General features: G+C 35.9%; 4 non-coding genes across 4 annotated transcripts; all 4 read left to right on the forward strand.

Annotated features, from left to right (window-relative positions):
• The first annotated feature begins 61 nt into the window (after positions 1 to 61).
• On the forward strand, positions 62 to 225 carry LOC134988139 (U1 spliceosomal RNA). Its single transcript, XR_010193665.1, has one exon. It is a non-coding gene; the product is annotated as a U1 spliceosomal RNA (small nuclear RNA).
• Positions 226 to 377: 152 nt separating this feature from the next.
• Positions 378 to 540, forward strand: LOC134988163 (U1 spliceosomal RNA). Its single transcript, XR_010193688.1, has one exon. It is a non-coding gene; the product is annotated as a U1 spliceosomal RNA (small nuclear RNA).
• A 671-nt stretch (positions 541 to 1,211) lies between these two features.
• LOC134988140 (U1 spliceosomal RNA) lies at positions 1,212 to 1,375 on the forward strand. Its single transcript, XR_010193666.1, has one exon. It is a non-coding gene; the product is annotated as a U1 spliceosomal RNA (small nuclear RNA).
• A 152-nt stretch (positions 1,376 to 1,527) lies between these two features.
• On the forward strand, positions 1,528 to 1,690 carry LOC134988162 (U1 spliceosomal RNA). Its single transcript, XR_010193687.1, has one exon. It is a non-coding gene; the product is annotated as a U1 spliceosomal RNA (small nuclear RNA).
• Positions 1,691 to 23,068: the final 21,378 nt, after the last annotated feature.

Here is a 23,068-nt window from a genome sequence, read left to right on the forward strand (position 1 = left end):
ATCTCCTTTACTTGACAGAGATGTGCCTGAGCAGCGGCCCTCCCCAGCCCTATCCCAAATCATACTTATTTTGCATAGGAGATACCATGGTCATGAAGATTGTTCTCCCAGGGTGAGGTTCATTCATTGCATTCTGGGTATGCTGACCCCTGTGATTTCCCCAAATGTGGGAAACTCGACTGCATTATTTGTGGTAGTGGGGGACTGTGTTTGTGCTTTCCTCTGCTCAGCTCTGGTAAAAGTCAGATTTCTTTGTCTCAGATCTTCCTCTAGCCTTGTTCTTCTTTCGAGAGTTCCCTTGTGCTGCCTCAGTTGGATCTCCTTCACTTGACAGGGGGGTGCACGAGCAGCGACCCTCCCTAGCTCTAGCCCAACTCCTACTTACCTGCCAGGTGAGATATTATGATTAGGAAGGTGCTTCTCCCAGGGAAAGGCTCACCCATTGCACTCTGGGTGTGCTGCTCCTGCGATTTCCCCAAATGTGGGAAACTTGACTGCATAATTTGTGTTTCCTCTGGTCGGCTCTCGTATAATACAGATCTCCTTGTCTCAGGTCTTTCTCCAGCCTAGTTTGCTGTCTGTTTCCACTTCTCTTTTCTTGAGCCGCTCCCTTCTATGCCCTTGCGCACTATCCTGACCTCTCCCGTCTGCTTACTTTGTGCCTTCCAACGCACAATGCATACTACAGGTAGTGCTGCAGGGCCCACACCCTTTTACATGCTTTACAGAACAGCTCTGGAGCTGTTACAGTGCCCAGCTGCTGCAAGAAATCATCTTGAATGCTTCAGGGGCTGGGGCATAGCCAACATGAGCCCCACACCGAAGGAGGGTGGAGATGTTTAATGCGAATTAAGGGTCATCCAAGCGCCACAAAAGGATGCCATGCCCTGCACATCCCTTTTTTCTTTTCATATGCAGACGAGGGTTGAAGCCAACTTTGACCCACTGCTTGGATGACATCACCATATGCAAATCCATCTGCTGCAGGCCTTCCCCCAGGAATGCTTGTACTAGTTGTTGCATTTGGTTTGTTGTTTGGGGGTGCTTCAGTATTAGGCAGCCTTCTGCCCTCCCATGTTCATCTGAAAATATGTGTTCTACCTGCAGTTGTTGTCCCCAGATGAGAGTTCCCTTGTGCTGCCTCAGTTGAATCTCCTTTACTTGACAGAGATGTGCCTGAGCAGCGGCCCTCCCCAGCCCTATCCCAAATCATACTTATTTTGCATAGGAGATACCATGGTCATGAAGATTGTTCTCCCAGGGTGAGGTTCATTCATTGCATTCTGGGTATGCTGACCCCTGTGATTTCCCCAAATGTGGGAAACTCGACTGCATTATTTGTGGTAGTGGGGGACTGTGTTTGTGCTTTCCTCTGGTCAGCTCTGGTAAAAGCCAGATTTCTGTGTCTCAGATCTTCCTCTAGCCTTGTTCTTCTTTCGAGAGTTCTCTTGTGCTGCCTCAGTTGGATCTCCTTCACTTGACAGGGGGTTGCCCGAGCAGCGACCCTCCTCAGCTCTTGCCCAACTCCTACTTACCTGCCAGGTGAGATACTATGATCATGAAGGTGCTTCTCCCAGGGCAAGGCTCACCCATTGCACTCTGTGTGTGCTGCTCCAGCGATTTCCCCAAATGTGGGAAACTCGACTGCATAATTTGTGTTTCCCCTGGTCGGCTCTCGTATAATTCAGATCTCTTTGTCTCAGGTCTTTCTCCAGCCTAGTTTGCTGTCTGTTTCCACTTCTCTTTTCTTGAGCCGCTCCCTTCTATGCCCTTGCGCACTATCCTGACTTCTCCCGTCTGCTTACTTTGTGCCTTCCAACGCACAATGCGAACTACAGGTAGTGCTGCAGGGCCCACACCCTTTTAGTTGCCTTACAGAGCAGCTCTGGAGCTGTTACAGTGCCCAGCTGCTGCAACAAATCAGCTTGAATGTTCTTCGTTGATTGATGGAAGAAACATCTTACAAAAACTCTCCAGATTATTGACTTTTTAAAGTTTTTCTAGGAAACGTTCTAGATGAATGCTTATTAGCGTTTGTCAGAATGTACGTTTGCAAAGTGTCACTGTGGCGCAATCAGTTAGTGTGTTCGGTTATTATCCAAAAGGTTGGTGGTTCAATCCCACCCAGGGACGTAATTTACCTTGTTATCAGATTTTGGTGATCTTTAAGTAGACAAGTCAAAATTTCAAACCCCCTCTTGTGGTGTAGGGTACCTGGCCTTCTCTGATGTAATCAGAGTTAGATTTGATTCAGTGATTTTATAAAAAAAACAGCTAGGAAGCACAATTTAGCAGTGGGTTGCAGAGAAAAAGAAATATGCTGGCAAAAAAATCCAATTGAGTGATTAAACAGCTCTTCATTTTCTGGCTTTATTTTTATGCTAACAAATTTGTTCTCTGAAAAGTGTCCACAAAGCCAAGTATCTGATTAACACCTTTGTAGGGATGGTTTTTCACCTATTACTAAATTAAACTTGCTTCATTGGAAAGGCAGCAAGATGCATCGTCATTTCAATATCTACTGAAATAATACAGGTTGACACCAGGAAACATTAACGCCACTGCATCCTTGCTGCTTTCTCATGTGGAAGTCTGTTTAATGTGAAAACAAGGTGATATCTAATTAGCACACAGGTAAGGAATTAAGAAAATCATTATTTAAGGGTGAAGATGTTTCTCACAAAATCGTTGCCCCAATGCATCATTGAAATTCAAGCTGGAAAGATGATTTTAATATATCACTTGTACATTTTGTATTGCTCTTCTGGTGACAATGTAGTTTGTTTTTGTCAATTACCATTTTAATAATAGGGTAAAGAAAATTAAGTGGATTTTTGAAAGAAAACAATACTGTCAATATACTATTAAACAAATTAAAATGGTAAAAGTTATTGTACTTTAAGTAAAAATAAAAGAGCTAAAATATCAATCCCAATTTTGGATTACTTTAATTAAAAAAAAATGCATATAGCAGAGGATAGTTTCAATCTGCCTACCTCTTGGTTATCGGCCCAGCATGCTTCCATTGCAGTACTCTGCTGCACATGTAAGTGCAAGAGATCCTGAAGCACTCACTCATCATGGGAAAGTACCAATGTGTTTCTTCGTTGGTTGATGGAAGAAACATCTTACAAAAACTCTCCAGATTATTGACTTTTTAAAGTTTTTCTAGGAAACGTTCTAGATGAATGCTTATTAGCCTTTGTCAGTATGAACTTTTTGCAAAGTGTCTCTGTGGCGCAATCGGTTAGTGTGTTCGGCTATTAACCAAAAGGTAGGTGGTTCAATCCCACCCAGGGATGTAATTGACCTTGTGATCAGATTTTGGTGATATTTAAGTAGACAAGTCAAAATTTCAAACCCCCTGTTATGGTGTGGGTACCTGGCCTTCTCTGATGTAATCAGAGTTAGATTTGATTCAGTGATTTTATAAAAACAGATAGGAAGCACAATTTAGCAGTGGGTTGCAGAGAAAAAGAAATATGCTGGCAAAAAAATCCAATTGAGTGATTAAACAGCTCTTCATTTTCTGGCTTTATTTTTATGCTAACAAATTTGTTCTCTGAAAAGTGTCCACAAAGCCAAGTCTCTGTTTAACACCTTTGTAGGGATGGTTTTTCACCTATTACTAAATTAAACTTGCTTCATTGGAAAGGCAGCAAGATGCATCGTCATTTCAATATCTACTGAAATAATACAGGTTGACACCAGGAAACATTAACGCCACTGCATCCTTGCTGCTTTCTCATGTGGAAGTCTGTTTAATGTGAAAACAAGGTGATATCTAATTAGCACACAGGTAAGGAATTAAGAAAATCATTATTTAAGGGTGAAGATGTTTCTCACAAAATCGTTGCCCCAATGCATCATTGAAATTCAAGCTGGAAAGATGATTTTAATATATCACTTGTACATTTTGTATTGCTCTTCTGGTGACAATGTAGTTTGTTTTTGTCAATTACCATTTTAATAATAGGGTAAAGAAAATTAAGTGGATTTTTGAAAGAAAACAATACTGTCATACTATTAAACAAATTAAAATGGTAAAAGTTATTGTACTTTAAGTAAAAATAAAAGAGCTAAAATATCAATCCCAATTTTGGATTACTTTAATTAAAAAAAAATGCATATAGCAGAGGATAGTTTCAATCTGCCTACCTCTTGGTTATCGGCCCAGCATGCTTCCATTGCAGTACTCTGCTGCACATGTAAGTGCAAGAGATCCTGAAGCACTCACTCATCATGGGAAAGTACCAATGTGTTTCTTCGTTGGTTGATGGAAGAAACATCTTACAAAAACTCTCCAGATTATTGACTTTTTAAAGTTTTTCTAGGAAACGTTCTAGATGAATGCTTATTAGCCTTTGTCAGTATGAACTTTTTGCAAAGTGTCTCTGTGGCGCAATCGGTTAGTGTGTTCGGCTATTAACCAAAAGGTAGGTGGTGCAATCCCACCCAGGGATGTAATTGACCTTGTGATCAGATTTTGGTGATCTTTAAGTAGACAAGTCAAAATTTCAAACCCCCTGTTATGGTGTAGGGTACCTGGCCTTCTCTGATGTAATCAGAGTTAGATTTGATTCAGTGATTTTATAAAAACAGCTAGGAATCACAATTTAGCAGTGGGTTGCAGAGAAAAAGAAATATGCTGGCAAAAAAATCCAATTGAGTGATTAAACAGCTCTTCATTTTCTGGCTTTATTTTTATGCTAACAAATTTGTTCTCTGAAAAGTGTCCACAAAGCCAAGTCTCTGATTAACACCTTTGTAGGAATGGTTTTTCACCTATTACTAAATTAAACTTGCTTCATTGGAAAGGCAGCAAGATGCATCCTCATTTCAATGTCTACTGAAATAATACAGGTTGACACCAGGAAACATTAACGCCACTGCATCCTTGCTGCTTTCTCATGTGGAAGTCTGTTTAATGTGAAAACAAGGTGATATCTAATTAGCACACAGGTAAGGAATTAAGAAAATCTTTATTTAAGGGTGAAGATGTTTCTCACAAAATCGTTGCCCCAATGCATCATTGAAATTCAAGCTGGAAAGATGATTTTAATATATCACTTGTACATTTTGTATTGCTCTTCTGGTGACAATGTAGTTTGTTTTTGTCAATTACCATTTTAATAATAGGGTAAAGAAAATTAAGTGGATTTTTGAAAGAAAACAATACTGTCAATATACTATCAAAACAAATTAAAATGGTAAAAGTTATTGTACTTTAAGTAAAAATAAAAGAGCAAAAATATCAATCCCAGTTTTGGATTACTTTAATTAACAAAAAAAAATGCATATAGCAAAGGATAGTTTCAATCTGCCTACCTCTGGGTTATGGGCCCAGCATGCTTCCATTGCAGTACTCTGCTGCACATGTAAGTGCAAGAGATCCTGAAGCACTCACTCATCATGGGAAAGTACCAATGTGTTTCTTCATTGGTTGATGGAAGAAACATCTTACAAAAACTCTCCAGATTATTGACTTTTTAAAGTTTTTCTAGGAAACGTTCTAGATGAATGCTTATTAGCCTTTGGCAGTATGTACTTTTGCAAAGTGTCTCTGTGGTGCAATTGGTTAGTGTGTAAGGCTATTAACCAAAAGGTTGGTGGTTCAATCCCACCCAGGGACGTAATTGACCTTGTGATCAGATTTTGGTGATATTTAAGTAGACAAGTCAAAATTTCAAACCCCCTCTTATTGTGTAGGGTACCTGGCCTTCTCTGATGTTATCAGAGTTAGATTTGATTCAGTGATTTTATAAAAAAACAGCTAGGAAGCACAATTTAGCAGTGGGTTGCAGAGAAAAAAAATATGCTGGCAAAAAAATCCAATTGAGTGATTAAACAGCTCTTCATTTTCTGGTTTATTTTTATGCTAACAAATTTGTTCTCTGAAAAGTGTCCACAAAGCCAAGTCTCTGATTAACACCTTTGTAGGGATGGTTTTTCACCTATTACTAAATTAAACTTGCTTCATTGGAAAGGCAGCAAGATGCATCCTCATTTCAATGTCTACTGAAATAATACAGGTTGACACCAGGAAACATTAACGCCACTGCATCCTTGCTGCTTTCTCATGTGGAAGTCTGTTTAATGTGAAAACAAGGTGATATCTAATTAGCACACAGGTAAGGAATTAAGAAAATCTTTATTTAAGGGTGAAGATGTTTCTCACAAAATCGTTGCCCCAATGCATCATTGAAATTCAAGCTGGAAAGATGATTTTAATATATCACTTGTACATTTTGTATTGCTCTTCTGGTGACAATGTAGTTTGTTTTTGTCAATTACCATTTTAATAATAGGGTAAAGAAAATTAAGTGGATTTTTGAAAGAAAACAATACTGTCAATATACTATTAAAACAAATTAAAATGGTAAAAGTTATTGTACTTTAAGTAAAAATAAAAGAGCAAAAATATCAATCCCAGTTTTGGATTACTTTAATTAACAAAAAAAATGCATATAGCAAAGGATAGTTTCAATCTGCCTATCTCTGGGTTATGGGCCCAGCATGCTTCCATTGCAGTACTCTGCTGCACATGTAAGTGCAAGAGATCCTGAAGCACTCACTCATCATGGGAAAGTACCAATGTGTTTCTTCATTGGTTGATGGAAGAAACATCTTACAAAAACTCTCCAGATTATTGACTTTTTAAAGTTTTTCTAGGAAACGTTCTTGATGAATGCTTATTAGCCTTTGTCAGTATGTACTTTTTGCAAAGTGTCTCTGTGGTGCAATTGGTTAGTGTGTAAGGCTATTAACCAAAAGGTTGGTGGTTTAATCCCACCCAGGAACGTAATTGACCTTGTGATCAGATTTTGGTGATATTTAAGTAGACAAGTCAAAATTTCAAACCCCCTCTTATTGTGTAGGGTACCTGGCCTTCTCTGATGTAATCAGAGTTAGATTTGATTCAGTGATTTTATAAAAAAACAGCTAGGAAGCACAATTTAGCAGTGGGTTGCAGAGAAAAAAAATATGCTGGCAGAAAAATCCAATTGAGTGATTAAACAGCTCTTTATTTTCTGGCTTTATTTTTATGCTAACAAATTTGTTCTCTGAAAGGTGTCCACAAAGCCAAGTCTCTGATTAACACCTTTGTAAGGATGGTTTTTCACCTATTACTAAATTAAACTTGCTTCATTGGAAAGGCAGCAAGATGCATCCTCATTTCAATGTCTACTGAAATAATACAGGTTGACACCAGGAAACATTAACGCCACTGCATCCTTGCTGCTTTCTCATGTGGAAGTCTGTTTAATGTGAAAACAAGGTGATATCTAATTAGCACACAGGTAAGGAATTAAGAAAATCTTTATTTAAGGGTGAAGATGTTTCTCACAAAATCGTTGCCCCAATGCATCATTGAAATTCAAGCTGGAAAGATGATTTTAATATATCACTTGTACATTTTGTATTGCTCTTCTGGTGACAATGTAGTTTGTTTTTGTCAATTACCATTTTAATAATAGGGTAAAGAAAATTAAGTGGATTTTTGAAAGAAAACAATACTGTCAATATACTATTAAAACAAATTAAAATGGTAAAAGTTATTGTACTTTAAGTAAAAATAAAAGAGACAAAATATCAATCCCAGTTTTGGATTACTTTAATTAACAAACAAAAAAATGCATATAGCAGAGGATAGTTTCAATCTGCCTACCTCTGGGTTATGGGCCCAGCATGCTTCCATTGCTGTACTCTGCTGCACATGTAAGTGCAAGAGATCCTGAAGCACTCACTCATCATGGGAAAGTACCAATGTGTTTATTCGTTGGTTGATGGAAGAAACATCTTACAAAAACTCTCCAGATTATTGATTTTTTAATGTTTTTCTAGGAAATGTTCTAGATGTATGCTTATTAGCCTTTGTCAGTATGTACTTTTTGCAAAGTGTCTCTGTGGCGCAATCGGTTAGTGTGTTCGGCTATTAACCAAAAGGTTGGTGGTTCAATCCCACCCAGGAACGTAATTGACCTTGTGATCAGATTTTGGTGATATTTAAGTAGACAAGTCAAAATTTCAAACCCCCTCTTATTGTGTAGGGTACCTGGCCTTCTCTGATGTAATCAGAGTTAGATTTGATTCAGTGATTTTATAAAAAACAGCTAGGAAGCACAATTTAGCAGTGGGTTGCAGAGAAAAAAAATATGCTGGCAGAAAAATCCAATTGAGTGATTAAACAGCTCTTCATTTTCTGGCTTTATTTTTATGCTAACAAATTTGTTCTCTGAAAAGTGTCCACAAAGCCAAGTCTCTGATTAACACCTTTGTAAGGATGGTTTTTCACCTATTACTAAATTAAACTTGCTTCATTGGAAAGGCAGCAAGATGCATCCTCATTTCAATGTCTACTGAAATAATACAAGTTGACACCAGGAAACATTAATGCCACTGCATCCTTGCTGCTTTCTCATGTGGAAGTCTGTTTAATGTAAAAAAAACAAGGTGATATCTAATTAGCACACAGGCAAGGAATTAAGAAAATCTTTATTTAAGGGTGAAGATGTTTCTCACAAAATTGTTGACCCAATGCATCATTGAAATTCAAGCTGGAAAGATGATTTTAATATATCACTTGTACATTTTGTATTGCTCTTCTGGTGACAATGTAGTTTGTTTTTGTCAATTACCATTTTAATAATAGGGTAAAGAAAATGAAGTGGATTTTTGAAAGAAAACAATACTGTCAATATACAATTAAAACAAATTAAAATGGTAAAAGTTATTGTACTTTAAGTAAAAATAAAAGAGCCAAAATATCAATCCCAGTTTTGGATTACTTTAATTAACAAACAAAAAAATGCATATAGCAGAGGATAGTTTCAATCTGCCTACCTCTGGGTTATGGGCCCAGCATGCTTCCTTTGCTGTACTCTGCTGCACATGTAAGTGCAAGAGATCCTGAAGCACTCACTCATCATGGGAAAGTACCAATGTGTTTCTTCGTTGGTTGATAGAAGAAACATCTTACAAAAACTCTCCAGATTATTGACTTTATTAATTTTTTCTAGGAAACGTTTTAGATGAATGCTTATTAGCCTTTGTCAGTATGTACTTTTGCAAAGTGTCTCTGTGGCGCAATCAGTTAGTATGTACGGCTATTAACCAAAAGGTTGGTGGTTCAATCCCACCCAGGGACCTAATTGACCTTGTTATCAGATTTTGGTGATCTTTAAGTAGACAAGTCAAAATTTCAAACCCCCTGTTATGGTGTAGGGTACCTGGCCTTCTCTGATGTAATCAGAGTTAGATTTGATTCAGTGATTTTATAAAAACAGCTAGGAAGCACAATTTAGCAGTGGGTTGCAGAGAAAAAAAATATGCTGGCAGAAAAATCCAATTGAGTGATTAAACAGCTCTTTATTTTCTGGCTTTATTTTTATGCTAACAAATTTGTTCTCTGAAAGGTGTCCACAAAGCCAAGTCTCTGATTAACACCTTTGTAAGGATGGTTTTTCACCTATTACTAAATTAAACTTGCCTCATTGGAAAGGCAGCAAGATGCATCCTCATTTCAATGTCTACTGAAATAATACAGGTTGACAGCAGGAAACATTAACGCCACTGCATCCTTGCTGCTTTCTCATGTGGAAGTCTGTTTAATGTGAAAACAAGGTGATATCTAATTAGCACACAGGTAAGGAATTAAGAAAATCTTTATTTAAGGGTGAAGATGTTTCTCACAAAATCGTTGCCCCAATGCATCATTGAAATTCAAGCTGGAAAGATGATTTTAATATATCACTTGTACATTTTGTATTGCTCTTCTGGTGACAATGTAGTTTGTTTTTGTCAATTACCATTTTAATAATAGGGTAAAGAAAATGAAGTGGATTTTTGAAAGAAAACAATACTGTCAATATACTATTAAAACAAATTAAAATGGTAAAAGTTATTGTACTTTAAGTAAAAATAAAAGAGCCAAAATATCAATCCCAGTTTTGGATTACTTTAATTAACAAACAAAAAAATGCATATAGCAGAGGATAGTTTCAATCTGCCTACCTCTGTGTTATGGGCCCAGCATGCTTCCATTGCTGTACTCTGCTGCACATGTAAGTGCAAGAGATCCTGAAGCACTCACTCATCATGGGAAAGTACCAATGTGTTTCTTCGTTGGTTGATAGAAGAAACATCTTACAAAAACTCTCCAGATTATTGACTTTATTAAGTTTTTCTAGGAAACGTTTTAAATGAATGCTTATTAGCCTTTGTCAGTATGTACTTTTGCAAAGTGTCTCTGTGGCGCAATCAGTTAGTGTGTACGGCTATTAACCAAAAGGTTGGTGGTTCAATCCCACCCAGGGACGTAATTGACCTTGTTATCAGATTTTGGTGATCTTTAAGTAGACAAGTCAAATTTCATACCCCCTGTTATGGTGTAGGGTACCTGGCCTTCTCTGATGTAATCAGAGTTAGATTTGATACAGTGATTTTATAAAAACATCTAGGAAGCACTATTTAGCAGTGGGTTGCAGAGAAAAAGAAATATGCTGGCAAAAAAATCAAATTGTGTGATTTAACAGCTCTTAATTTTCTTGCTTTATTTTTTATGCTAACAAATTTGCTCTCTGAAAAGTGTCCACAAAGCCAAGTCTCTGATTAACACCTTTGTAGGGATGGTTTTTCACCTATTACTAAATTAAACTTGCTTCATTGGAAAGGCAGCAAGATGCATCCTCATTTCAATGTCTACTGAAATAATACAGGTTGACACCAGGAAACATTAACGCCACTGCATCCTTGCTGCTTTCTCATGTGGAAGTCTGTTTAATGTGAAAACAAGGTGATATCTAATTAGCACACAGGTAAGGAATTACGAAAATCTTTATTTAAGGGTGAAGATGTTTCTCACAAAATTGTTGCCCCAATGCATCATTGAAATTCAAGCTGGAAAAATGATTTTAATATATCACTTGTACATTTTGTATTGCTCTTCTGGTGACAATGTAGTTTTTTTTGTCAATTACCATTTTAATAACAGGGTAAAGAAAATTAAGTGGATTTTTGAAAGAAAACTATACTGTCAATATACTATTAAAACAAATTAAAATGGTAAAAGTTATTGTACTTTAAGTAAAAATAAAAGAGCAAAAATATCAATCCCAGTTTTGATTACTTAAATTAACAAAAAAAATGCATATAGCAAAGGATAGTTTCAATCTGCCTACCTCTGGGTTATGGGTCCAGCATGCTTCCATTGCAGTACTCTGCTGCACATGTAAGTGCAAGAGATCCTGAAGCACTCACTCATCATGGGAAAGTACCAATGTGTTTATTCGTTGGTTGATGGAAGAAACATCTTACAAAAACTCTCCAGATTATTGATTTTTTAATGTTTTTCTAGGAAACGTTCTAGATGTATGCTTATTAGCCTTTGTCAGTATGCACTTTTTGCAAAGTGTCTCTGTGGCGCAATCGGTTAGTGAGTTCGGCTATTAACCAAAAGGTTGGTGGTTCAATCCCACCCAGGGACGTAATTAAACTTGTGGTCAGATTTTGGTGATATTTAAGTAGACAAGTCAAAATTTCAAACCCCCTCTTATGGTGTAGGGTACATGGCCTTCTCTGATGTAATCAGAGTTAGATTTGATTCAGTGATTTTATAAAAAACAGCTAGGAAGCACAATTTAGCAGTGGGTTGCAGAGAAAAAAAATATGCTGGCAAAAAAAATCCAATTGAGTGATTAAACAGCTCTTCATTTTCTGGCTTTATTTTTATGCTAACAAATTTGTTCTCTGAAAAGTGTCCACAAAGCCAAGTCTCTGATTAACACCTTTGTAGGGATGGTTTTTCACCTATTACTAAATTAAACTTGCTTCATTGGAAAGGCAGCAAGATGCATCCTCATTTCAATGTCTACTGAAATAATACAAGTTGACACCAGGAAACATTAACGCCACTGCATCCTTGCTGCTTTCTCATGTGGAAGTCTGTTTAATGCGAAAACAAGGTGATATCTAATTAGCACACAGGTAAGGAATTAAGAAAATCTTTATTTAAGGGTGAAGATGTTTCTCACAAAATCGTTGCCCCAATGCATCATTGAAATTCAAGCTGGAAAGATGATTTTAATATATCACTTGTACATTTTGTATTGCTCTTCTGGTGACAATGTAGTTTGTTTTTGTCAATTACCATTTTAATAATAGGGTAAAGAAAATTAAGTGGATTTTTGAAAGAAAACAATACTGTCAATATACTATTAAAACAAATTAAAATGGTAAAAGTTATTGTACTTTAAGTAAAAATAAAAGAGCCAAAATATCAATCCCAGTTTTGGATTACTTTAATTAACAAAAAAAAAGCATATAGCAAAGGATAGTTTCAATCTGCCTACCTCTGGGTTATGGGCCCAGCATGCTTCCATTGCTGTACTCTGCTGCACATGTAAGTGCAAGAGATCCTGAAGCACTCACTCATCATGGGAAAGTATCAATGTGTTTCTTCGTTGGTTGATAGAAGAAACATCTTACAAAAACTCTCCAGATTATTGACTTTTTTAAGTTTTTCTAGGAAACGTTTTAGATGAATGCTTATTAGCATTTGTCAGTATGTACTTTTGCAAAGTGTCTCTGTGGCGCAATCAGTTAGTGTGTACGGCTATTAACCAAAAGGTTGGTGGTTCAATCCCACCCAGGGACGTAATTGACCTTGTTATCAGATTTTGGTGATCTTTAAGTAGACAAGTCAAATGTCATACCCCCTCTTATTGTGTAGGGTACCTGGCCTTCTCTGATGTAATCAGAGTTAGATTTGATTCAATGATTTTATAAAAACATCTAGGAAGCACAATTTAGCAGTGGGTTGCAGAGAAAAAGAAATATGCTGGCAGAAAAATCCAATTGAGTGATTAAACAGCTCTTCATTTTCTAGCTTTATTTTTATGCTAACAAATTTGTTCTCTGAAAAGTGTCCACAAAGCAAAGTCTCTGATTAACACCTTTGTAGGGATGGTTTTTCACCTATTACTAAATTAAACTTGCTTCATTGGAAAGGCAGCAAGATGCATCCTCATTTCAATGTCTACTGAAATAATACAGGTTGACACCAGGAAACATTAACGCCACTGCATCCTTGCTGCTTTCTCATGTGGAAGTCTGTTTAATGTGAAAACAAGGTGATATCTAATTAGCACACAGGTAAGGAATTAAGAAAATCTTTATTTAAGGGTGAAGATGTTTCTCACAAAATCGTTGCCCCAATGCATCATTGAAATTCAAGCTGGAAAGATGATTTTAATATATCACTTGTACATTTTGTATTGCTCTTCTGGTGACAATGTAGTTTGTTTTTGTCAATTACCATTTTAATAATAGGGTAAAGAAAATGAAGTGGATTTTTGAAAGAAAACAATACTGTCAATATACTATTAAAACAAATTAAAATGGTAAAAGTTATTGTACTTTAAGTAAAAATAAAAGAGCAAAAATATCAATCCCAGTTTTGGATTACTTTAATTAACAAAAAAAATGCATATAGCAAAGGATAGTTTCAATCTGCCTATCTCTGGGTTATGGGCCCAGCATGCTTCCATTGAAGTACTCTGCTGCACATGTAAGTGCAAGAGATCCTGAAGCACTCACTCATCATGGGAAAGTACCAATGTGTTTCTTCATTGGTTGATGGAAAAAACATCTTACAAAAACTCTCCAGATTATTGACTTTTTAAAGTTTTTCTAGGAAACGTTCTTGATGAATGCTTATTAGCCTTTGTCAGTATGTACTTTTTGCAAAGTGTCTCTGTGGTGCAATTGGTTAGTGTGTAAGGCTATTAACCAAAAGGTTGGTGGTTCAATCCCACCCAGGAACGTATTTGACCTTGTGATCAGATTTTGGTGATATTTAAGTAGACAAGTCAAAATTTCAAACCCCCTCTTATTGTGTAGGGTACCTGGCCTTCTCTGATGTAATCAGAGTTAGATTTGATTCAGTGATTTTATAAAAAAACAGCTAGGAAGCACAATTTAGCAGTGGGTTGCAGAGAAAAAAAATATGCTGGCAAAAAAAATCCAATTGAGTGATTAAACAGCTCTTCATTTTCTGGCTTTATTTTTATGCTAACAAATTTGTTCTCTGAAAAGTGTCCACAAAGCCAAGTCTCTGATTAACACCTTTGTAGGGATGGTTTTTCATCTATTACTAAATTAAACTTGCTTCATTGGAAAGGCAGCAAGATGCATCCTCATTTCAATGTCTACTGAAATAATACAAGTTGACACCAGGAAACATTAACGCCACTGCATCCTTGCTGCTTTCTCATGTGGAAGTCTGTTTAATGCGAAAACAAGGTGATATCTAATTAGCACACAGGTAAGGAATTAAGAAAATCTTTATTTAAGGGTGAAGATGTTTCTCACAAAATCGTTGCCCCAATGCATCATTGAAATTCAAGCTGGAAAGATGATTTTAATATATCACTTGTACATTTTGTATTGCTCTTCTGGTGACAATGTAGTTTATTTTTGTCAATTACCATTTTAATAATAGGGTAAAGAAAATTAAGTGGATTTTTGAAAGAAAACAATACTGTCAATATACTATTAAAACAAATTAAAATGGTAAAAGTTATTGTACTTTAAGTAAAAATAAAAGAGCCAAAATATCAATCCCAGTTTTGGATTACTTTAATTAACAAAAAAAAAATGCATATAGCAGAGGATAGTTTCAATCTGCCTACCTCTGGGTTATGGGCCCAGCATGCTTCCATTGCAGTACTCTGCTGCACATGTAAGTGCATGAGATCCTGAAGCACTCACTCATCATGGGAAAGTACCAATGTGTTTCTTCGTTGGTTGATGGAAGAAACATCTTACAAAAACTCTCCAGATTATTGACTTTTTAAAGTTTTTCTAGGAAACGTTTTAGATGAATGCTTATTAGCCCTTGTCAGTATATACTTTTGCAATGTGTCTCTGTGGCGCAATCAGTTAGTGTGTACGGCTATTAACCAAAAGGTTGGTGGTTCAATCCCACCCAGGTACGTAATTGACATTGTTATCAGATTTTGGTGATCTTTAAGTAGACAAGTCAAAATTTCAAACCCCCTGTTATGGTGTAGGGTACCTGGCCTTCTCTGATGTAATCAGAGTTAGATTTGATTCAGTGATTTTATAAAAACAGCTAGGAAGCACAATTTAGCAGTGGGTTGCAGAGAAAAAGAAATATGCTGGCAGAAAAATCCAATTGAGTGATTAAACAGCTCTTCATTTTCTGGCTTTATTTTTATGCTAACAAATTTGTTCTCTGAAAAGTGTCCACAAAGCAAAGTCTCTGATTAACACCTTTGTAGGGATGGTTTTTCACCTATTACTAAATTAAACTTGCTTCATTGGAAAGGCAGCAAGATGCATCCTCATTTCAATGTCTACTGAAATAATACAGGTTGACACCAGGAAACATTAACGCCACTGCATCCTTGCTGCTTTCTCATGTGGAAGTCTGTTTAATGTGAAAACAAGGTGATATCTAATTAGCACACAGGTAAGGAATTAAGAAAATCTTTATTTAAGGGTGAAGATGTTTCTCACAAAATCGTTGCCCCAATGCATCATTGAAATTCAAGCTGGAAAGATGATTTTAATATATCACTTGTACATTTTGTATTGCTCTTCTGGTGACAATGTAGTTTGTTTTTGTCAATTACCATTTTAATAATAGGGTAAAGAAAATGAAGTGGATTTTTGAAAGAAAACAATACTGTCAATATACTATTAAAACAAATTAAAATGGTAAAAGTTATTGTACTTTAAGTAAAAATAAAAGAGCCAAAATATCAATCCCAGTTTTGGATTACTTTAATTAACAAAAAAAAAATGCATATAGCAGAGGATAGTTTCAATCTGCCTACCTCTGGGTTATGGGCCCAGCATGCTTCCATTGCTGTACTCTGCTGCACATGTAAGTGCAAGAGATCCTGAAGCACTCACTCATCATGGGAAAGTACCAATGTGTTTCTTCATTGGTTGATGGAAAAAACATCTTACAAAAACTCTCCAGATTATTGACTTTTTAAAGTTTTTCTAGGAAACGTTCTTGATGAATGCTTATTAGCCTTTGTCAGTATGTACTTTTTGCAAAGTGTCTCTGTGGTGCAATTGGTTAGTGTGTAAGGCTATTAACCAAAAGGTTGGTGGTTCAATCCCACCCAGGAACGTATTTGACCTTGTGATCAGATTTTGGTGATATTTAAGTAGACAAGTCAAAATTTCAAACCCCCTCTTATTGTGTAGGGTACCTGGCCTTCTCTGATGTAATCAGAGTTAGATTTGATTCAGTGATTTTATAAAAAAACAGCTAGGAAGCACAATTTAGCAGTGGGTTGCAGAGAAAAAAAATATGCTGGCAAAAAAAATCCAATTGAGTGATTAAACAGCTCTTCATTTTCTGGCTTTATTTTTATGCTAACAAATTTGTTCTCTGAAAAGTGTCCACAAAGCCAAGTCTCTGATTAACACCTTTGTAGGGATGGTTTTTCATCTATTACTAAATTAAACTTGCTTCATTGGAAAGGCAGCAAGATGCATCCTCATTTCAATGTCTACTGAAATAATACAAGTTGACACCAGGAAACATTAACGCCACTGCATCCTTGCTGCTTTCTCATGTGGAAGTCTGTTTAATGCGAAAACAAGGTGATATCTAATTAGCACACAGGTAAGGAATTAAGAAAATCTTTATTTAAGGGTGAAGATGTTTCTCACAAAATCGTTGCCCCAATGCATCATTGAAATTCAAGCTGGAAAGATGATTTTAATATATCACTTGTACATTTTGTATTGCTCTTCTGGTGACAATGTAGTTTGTTTTTGTCAATTACCATTTTAATAATAGGGTAAAGAAAATTAAGTGGATTTTTGAAAGAAAACAATACTGTCAATATACTATTAAAACAAATTAAAATGGTAAAAGTTATTGTACTTTAAGTAAAAATAAAAGAGCCAAAATATCAATCCCAGTTTTGGATTACTTTAATTAACAAAAAAAAAATGCATATAGCAGAGGATAGTTTCAATCTGCCTACCTCTGGGTTATGGGCCCAGCATGCTTCCATTGCAGTACTCTGCTGCACATGTAAGTGCATGAGATCCTGAAGCACTCACTCATCATGGGAAAGTACCAATGTGTTTCTTCGTTGGTTGATGGAAGAAACATCTTACAAAAACTCTCCAGATTATTGACTTTTTAAAGTTTTTCTAGGAAACGTTTTAGATGAATGCTTATTAGCCCTTGTCAGTATATACTTTTGCAATGTGTCTCTGTGGCGCAATCAGTTAGTGTGTATGGCTATTAACCAAAAGGTTGGTGGTTCAATCCCACCCAGGTACGTAATTGACATTGTTATCAGATTTTGGTGATCTTTAAGTAGACAAGTCAAAATTTCAAACCCCCTGTTATGGTGTAGGGTACCTGGCCTTCTCTGATGTAATCAGAGTTAGATTTGATTCAGTGATTTTATAAAAACAGCTAGGAAGCACAATTTAGCAGTGGGTTGCAGAGAAAAAGAAATATGCTGGCAGAAAAATCCAATTGAGTGATTAAACAGCTCTTCATTTTCTGGCTTTATTTTTATGCTAACAAATTTGTTCTCTGAAAAGTGTCCACAAAGCAAAGTCTCTGATTAACACCTTTGTAGGGATGGTTTTTCACCTATTACTAAATTAAACTTGCTTCATTGGAAAGGCAGCAAGATGCATCCTCATTTCAATGTCTACTGAAATAATACAGGTTGACACCAGGAAACATTAACGCCACTGCATCCTTGCTGCTTTCTCATGTGGAAGTCTGTTTAATGTGAAAACAAGGTGATATCTAATTAGCACACAGGTAAGGAATTAAGAAAATCTTTATTTAAGGGTGAAGATGTTTCTCACAAAATCGTTGCCCCAATGCATCATTGAAATTCAAGCTGGAAAGATGATTTTAATATATCACTTGTACATTTTGTATTGCTCTTCTGGTGACAATGTAGTTTGTTTTTGTCAATTACCATTTTAATAATAGGGTAAAGAAAATGAAGTGGATTTTTGAAAGAAAACAATACTGTCAATATACTATTAAAACAAATTAAAATGGTAAAAGTTATTGTACTTTAAGTAAAAATAAAAGAGCCAAAATATCAATCCCAGTTTTGGATTACTTTAATTAACAAAAAAAAAATGCATATAGCAGAGGATAGTTTCAATCTGCCTACCTCTGGGTTATGGGCCCAGCATGCTTCCATTGCTGTACTCTGCTGCACATGTAAGTGCAAGAGATCCTGAAGCACTCACTCATCATGGGAAAGTATCAATGTGTTTCTTCGTTGGTTGATAGAAGAAACATCTTACAAAAACTCTCCAGATTATTGACTTTTTTAAGTTTTTCTAGGAAACGTTTTAGATGAATGCTTATTAGCATTTGTCAGTATGGACTTTTGCAAAGTGTCTCTGTGGCGCAATCAGTTAGTGTGTACGGCTATTAACCAAAAGGTTGGTGGTTCAATCCCACCCAGGGACGTAATTGACCTTGTTATCAGATTTTGGTGATCTTTAAGTAGACAAGTCAAATGTCATACCCCCTCTTATTGTGTAGGGTACCTGGCCTTCTCTGATGTAATCAGAGTTAGATTTGATTCAATGATTTTATAAAAACATCTAGGAAGCACAATTTAGCAGTGGGTTGCAGAGAAAAAGAAATATGCTGGCAAAAAAATCAAATTGCGTGATTAAACAGCTCTTCATTTTCTGGCTTTATTTTTATGCTAACAAATTTGTTCTCTGAAAAGTGTCCACAAAGCCAAGTCTCTGATTAACACCTTTGTAGGGATGATTTTTCACCTATTACTAAATTAAACTTGCTTCATTGGAAAGGCAGCAAGATGCATCCTCATTTCAATGTCTACTGAAATAATACAGGTTGAAACCAGGAAACATTAACGCCACTGCATCCTTGCTGCTTTCTCATGTGGAAGTCTGTTTAATGTGAAAACAAGGTGATATCTAATTAGCACACAGGTAAGGAATTACGAAAATCTTTATTTAAGGGTGAAGATGTTTCTCACAAAATTGTTGCCCCAATGCATCATTGAAATTCAAGCTGGAAAGATGATTTTAATATATCACTTGTACATTTTGTATTGCTCTTCTGGTGACAATGTAGTTTTTTTTTGTCAATTACCATTTTAATAATAGGGTAAAGAAAATTAAGTGGATTTTTGAAAGAAAACTATACTGTCAATATACTATTAAAACAAATTAAAATGGTAAAAAGTTATTGTACTTTAAGTAAAAATAAAAGAGCAAAAATATCAATCCCAGTTTTGATTACTTAAATTAACAAAAAAAATGCATATAGCAAAGGATAGTTTCAATCTGCCTACCTCTGGGTTATGGGTCCAGCATGCTTCCATTGCAGTACTCTGCTGCACATGTAAGTGCAAGAGATCCTGAAGCACTCACTCATCATGGGAAAGTACCAATGTGTTTATTCGTTGGTTGATGGAAGAAACATCTTACAAAAACTCTCCAGATTATTGATTTTTTAATGTTTTTCTTGGAAATGTTCTAGATGTATGCTTATTAGCCTTTGTCAGTATGTACTTTTTGCAAAGTGTCTCTGTGGCGCAATCGGTTAGTGTGTTCGGCTATTAACCAAAAGGTTGGTGGTTCAATCCCACCCAGGGACGTAATTGACCTTGTGATCAGATTTTGGTGATATTTAAGTAGACAAGTCAAAATTTCAAGCCCCCTCTTATTGTGTAGGGTACCTGGCCTTCTCTGATGTAATCAGAGTTAGATTTGATTCAGTGATTTTATTAAAAACAGCTAGGAAGCACAATTTAGCAGTGGGTTGCAGAGAAAAAAAATATGCTGGCAGAAAAATCCAATTGAGTGATTAAACAGCTCTTCATTTTCTGGCTTTATTTTTATGCTAACAAATTTGTTCTCTGAAAAGTGTCCACAAAGCAAAGTCTCTGATTAACACCTTTGTAGGGATGGTTTTTCACCTATTACTAAATTAAACTTGCTTCATTGGAAAGGCAGCAAGATGCATCCTCATTTCAATGTCTACTGAAATAATACAGGTTGACACCAGGAAACATTAACGCCACTGCATCCTTGCTGCTTTCTCATGTGGAAGTCTGTTTAATGTGAAAACAAGGTGATATCTAATTAGCACACAGGTAAGGAATTAAGAAAATCTTTATTTAAGGGTGAAGATGTTTCTCACAAAATCGTTGCCCCAATGCATCATTGAAATTCAAGCTGGAAAGATGATTTTAATATATCACTTGTACATTTTGTATTGCTCTTCTGGTGACAATGTAGTTTGTTTTTGTCAATTACCATTTAAATAATAGGGTAAAGAAAATGAAGTGGATTTTTGAAAGAAAACAATACTGTCAATATACTATTAAAACAAATTAAAATGGTAAAAGTTATTGTACTTTAAGTAAAAATAAAAGAGCCAAAATATCAATCCCAGTTTTGGATTACTTTAATTAACAACAAAAAAATGCATATAGCAGAGGATAGTTTCAATCTGCCTACCTCTGGGTTATGGGCCCAGCATGCTTCCATTGCTGTACTCTGCTGCACATGTAAGTGCAAGAGATCCTGAAGCACTCACTCATCATGGGAAAGTATCAATGTGTTTCTTCGTTGGTTGATAGAAGAAACATCTTACAAAAACTCTCCAGATTATTGACTTTTTTAAGTTTTTCTAGGAAACGTTTTAGATGAATGCTTATTAGCATTTGTCAGTATGTACTTTTGCAAAGTGTCTCTGTGGCGCAATCAGTTAGTGTGTACGGCTATTAACCAAAAGGTTGGTGGTTCAATCCCACCCAGGGACGTAATTGACCTTGTTATCAGATTTTGGTGATCTTTAAGTAGACAAGTCAAATGTCATACCCCCTCTTATTGTGTAGGGTACCTGGCCTTCTCTGATGTAATCAGAGTTAGATTTGATTCAATGATTTTATAAAAACATCTAGGAAGCACAATTTAGCAGTGGGTTGCAGAGAAAAAGAAATATGCTGGCAGAAAAATCCAATTGAGTGATTAAACAGCTCTTCATTTTCTGGCTTTATTTTTATGCTAACAAATTTGTTCTCTGAAAAGTGTCCACAAAGCAAAGTCTCTGATTAACACCTTTGTAGGGATGGTTTTTCACCTATTACTAAATTAAACTTGCTTCATTGGAAAGGCAGCAAGATGCATCCTCATTTCAATGTCTACTGAAATAATACAGGTTGACACCAGGAAACATTAACGCCACTGCATCCTTGCTGCTTTCTCATGTGGAAGTCTGTTTAATGTGAAAACAAGGTGATATCTAATTAGCACACAGGTAAGGAATTAAGAAAATCTTTATTTAAGGGTGAAGATGTTTCTCACAAAATCGTTGCCCCAATGCATCATTGAAATTCAAGCTGGAAAGATGATTTTAATATATCACTTGTACATTTTGTATTGCTCTTCTGGTGACAATGTAGTTTGTTTTTGTCAATTACCATTTTAATAATAGGGTAAAGAAAATGAAGTGGATTTTTGAAAGAAAACAATACTGTCAATATACTATTAAAACAAATTAAAATGGTAAAAGTTATTGTACTTTAAGTAAAAATAAAAGAGCAAAAATATCAATCCCAGTTTTGGATTACTTTAATTAACAAAAAAAATGCATATAGCAAAGGATAGTTTCAATCTGCCTATCTCTGGGTTATGGGCCCAGCATGCTTCCATTGCAGTACTCTGCTGCACATGTAAGTGCAAGAGATCCTGAAGCACTCACTCATCATGGGAAAGTACCAATGTGTTTCTTCATTGGTTGATGGAAAAAACATCTTACAAAAACTCTCCAGATTATTGACTTTTTAAAGTTTTTCTAGGAAACGTTCTTGATGAATGCTTATTAGCCTTTGTCAGTATGTACTTTTTGCAAAGTGTCTCTGTGGTGCAATTGGTTAGTGTGTAAGGCTATTAACCAAAAGGTTGGTGGTTCAATCCCACCCAGGAACGTATTTGACCTTGTGATCAGATTTTGGTGATATTTAAGTAGACAAGTCAAAATTTCAAACCCCCTCTTATTGTGTAGGGTACCTGGCCTTCTCTGATGTAATCAGAGTTAGATTTGATTCAGTGATTTTATAAAAAAACAGCTAGGAAGCACAATTTAGCAGTGGGTTGCAGAGAAAAAAAATATGCTGGCAAAAAAAATCCAATTGAGTGATTAAACAGCTCTTCATTTTCTGGCTTTATTTTTATGCTAACAAATTTGTTCTCTGAAAAGTGTCCACAAAGCCAAGTCTCTGATTAACACCTTTGTAGGGATGGTTTTTCATCTATTACTAAATTAAACTTGCTTCATTGGAAAGGCAGCAAGATGCATCCTCATTTCAATGTCTACTGAAATAATACAAGTTGACACCAGGAAACATTAACGCCACTGCATCCTTGCTGCTTTCTCATGTGGAAGTCTGTTTAATGCGAAAACAAGGTGATATCTAATTAGCACACAGGTAAGGAATTAAGAAAATCTTTATTTAAGGGTGAAGATGTTTCTCACAAAATCGTTGCCCCAATGCATCATTGAAATTCAAGCTGGAAAGATGATTTTAATATATCACTTGTACATTTTGTATTGCTCTTCTGGTGACAATGTAGTTTGTTTTTGTCAATTACCATTTTAATAATAGGGTAAAGAAAATTAAGTGGATTTTTGAAAGAAAACAATACTGTCAATATACTATTAAAACAAATTAAAATGGTAAAAGTTATTGTACTTTAAGTAAAAATAAAAGAGCCAAAATATCAATCCCAGTTTTGGATTACTTTAATTAACAAAAAAAAATGCATATAGCAGAGGATAGTTTCAATCTGCCTACCTCTGGGTTATGGGCCCAGCATGCTTCCATTGCAGTACTCTGCTGCACATGTAAGTGCATGAGATCCTGAAGCACTCACTCATCATGGGAAAGTACCAATGTGTTTCTTCGTTGGTTGATGGAAGAAACATCTTACAAAAACTCTCCAGATTATTGACTTTTTAAAGTTTTTCTAGGAAACGTTTTAG

This window comes from Pseudophryne corroboree, unplaced genomic scaffold, assembly GCF_028390025.1.
Source record: "Pseudophryne corroboree isolate aPseCor3 unplaced genomic scaffold, aPseCor3.hap2 scaffold_1024, whole genome shotgun sequence".
Lineage (NCBI taxonomy): Eukaryota > Metazoa > Chordata > Amphibia > Anura > Myobatrachidae > Pseudophryne > Pseudophryne corroboree.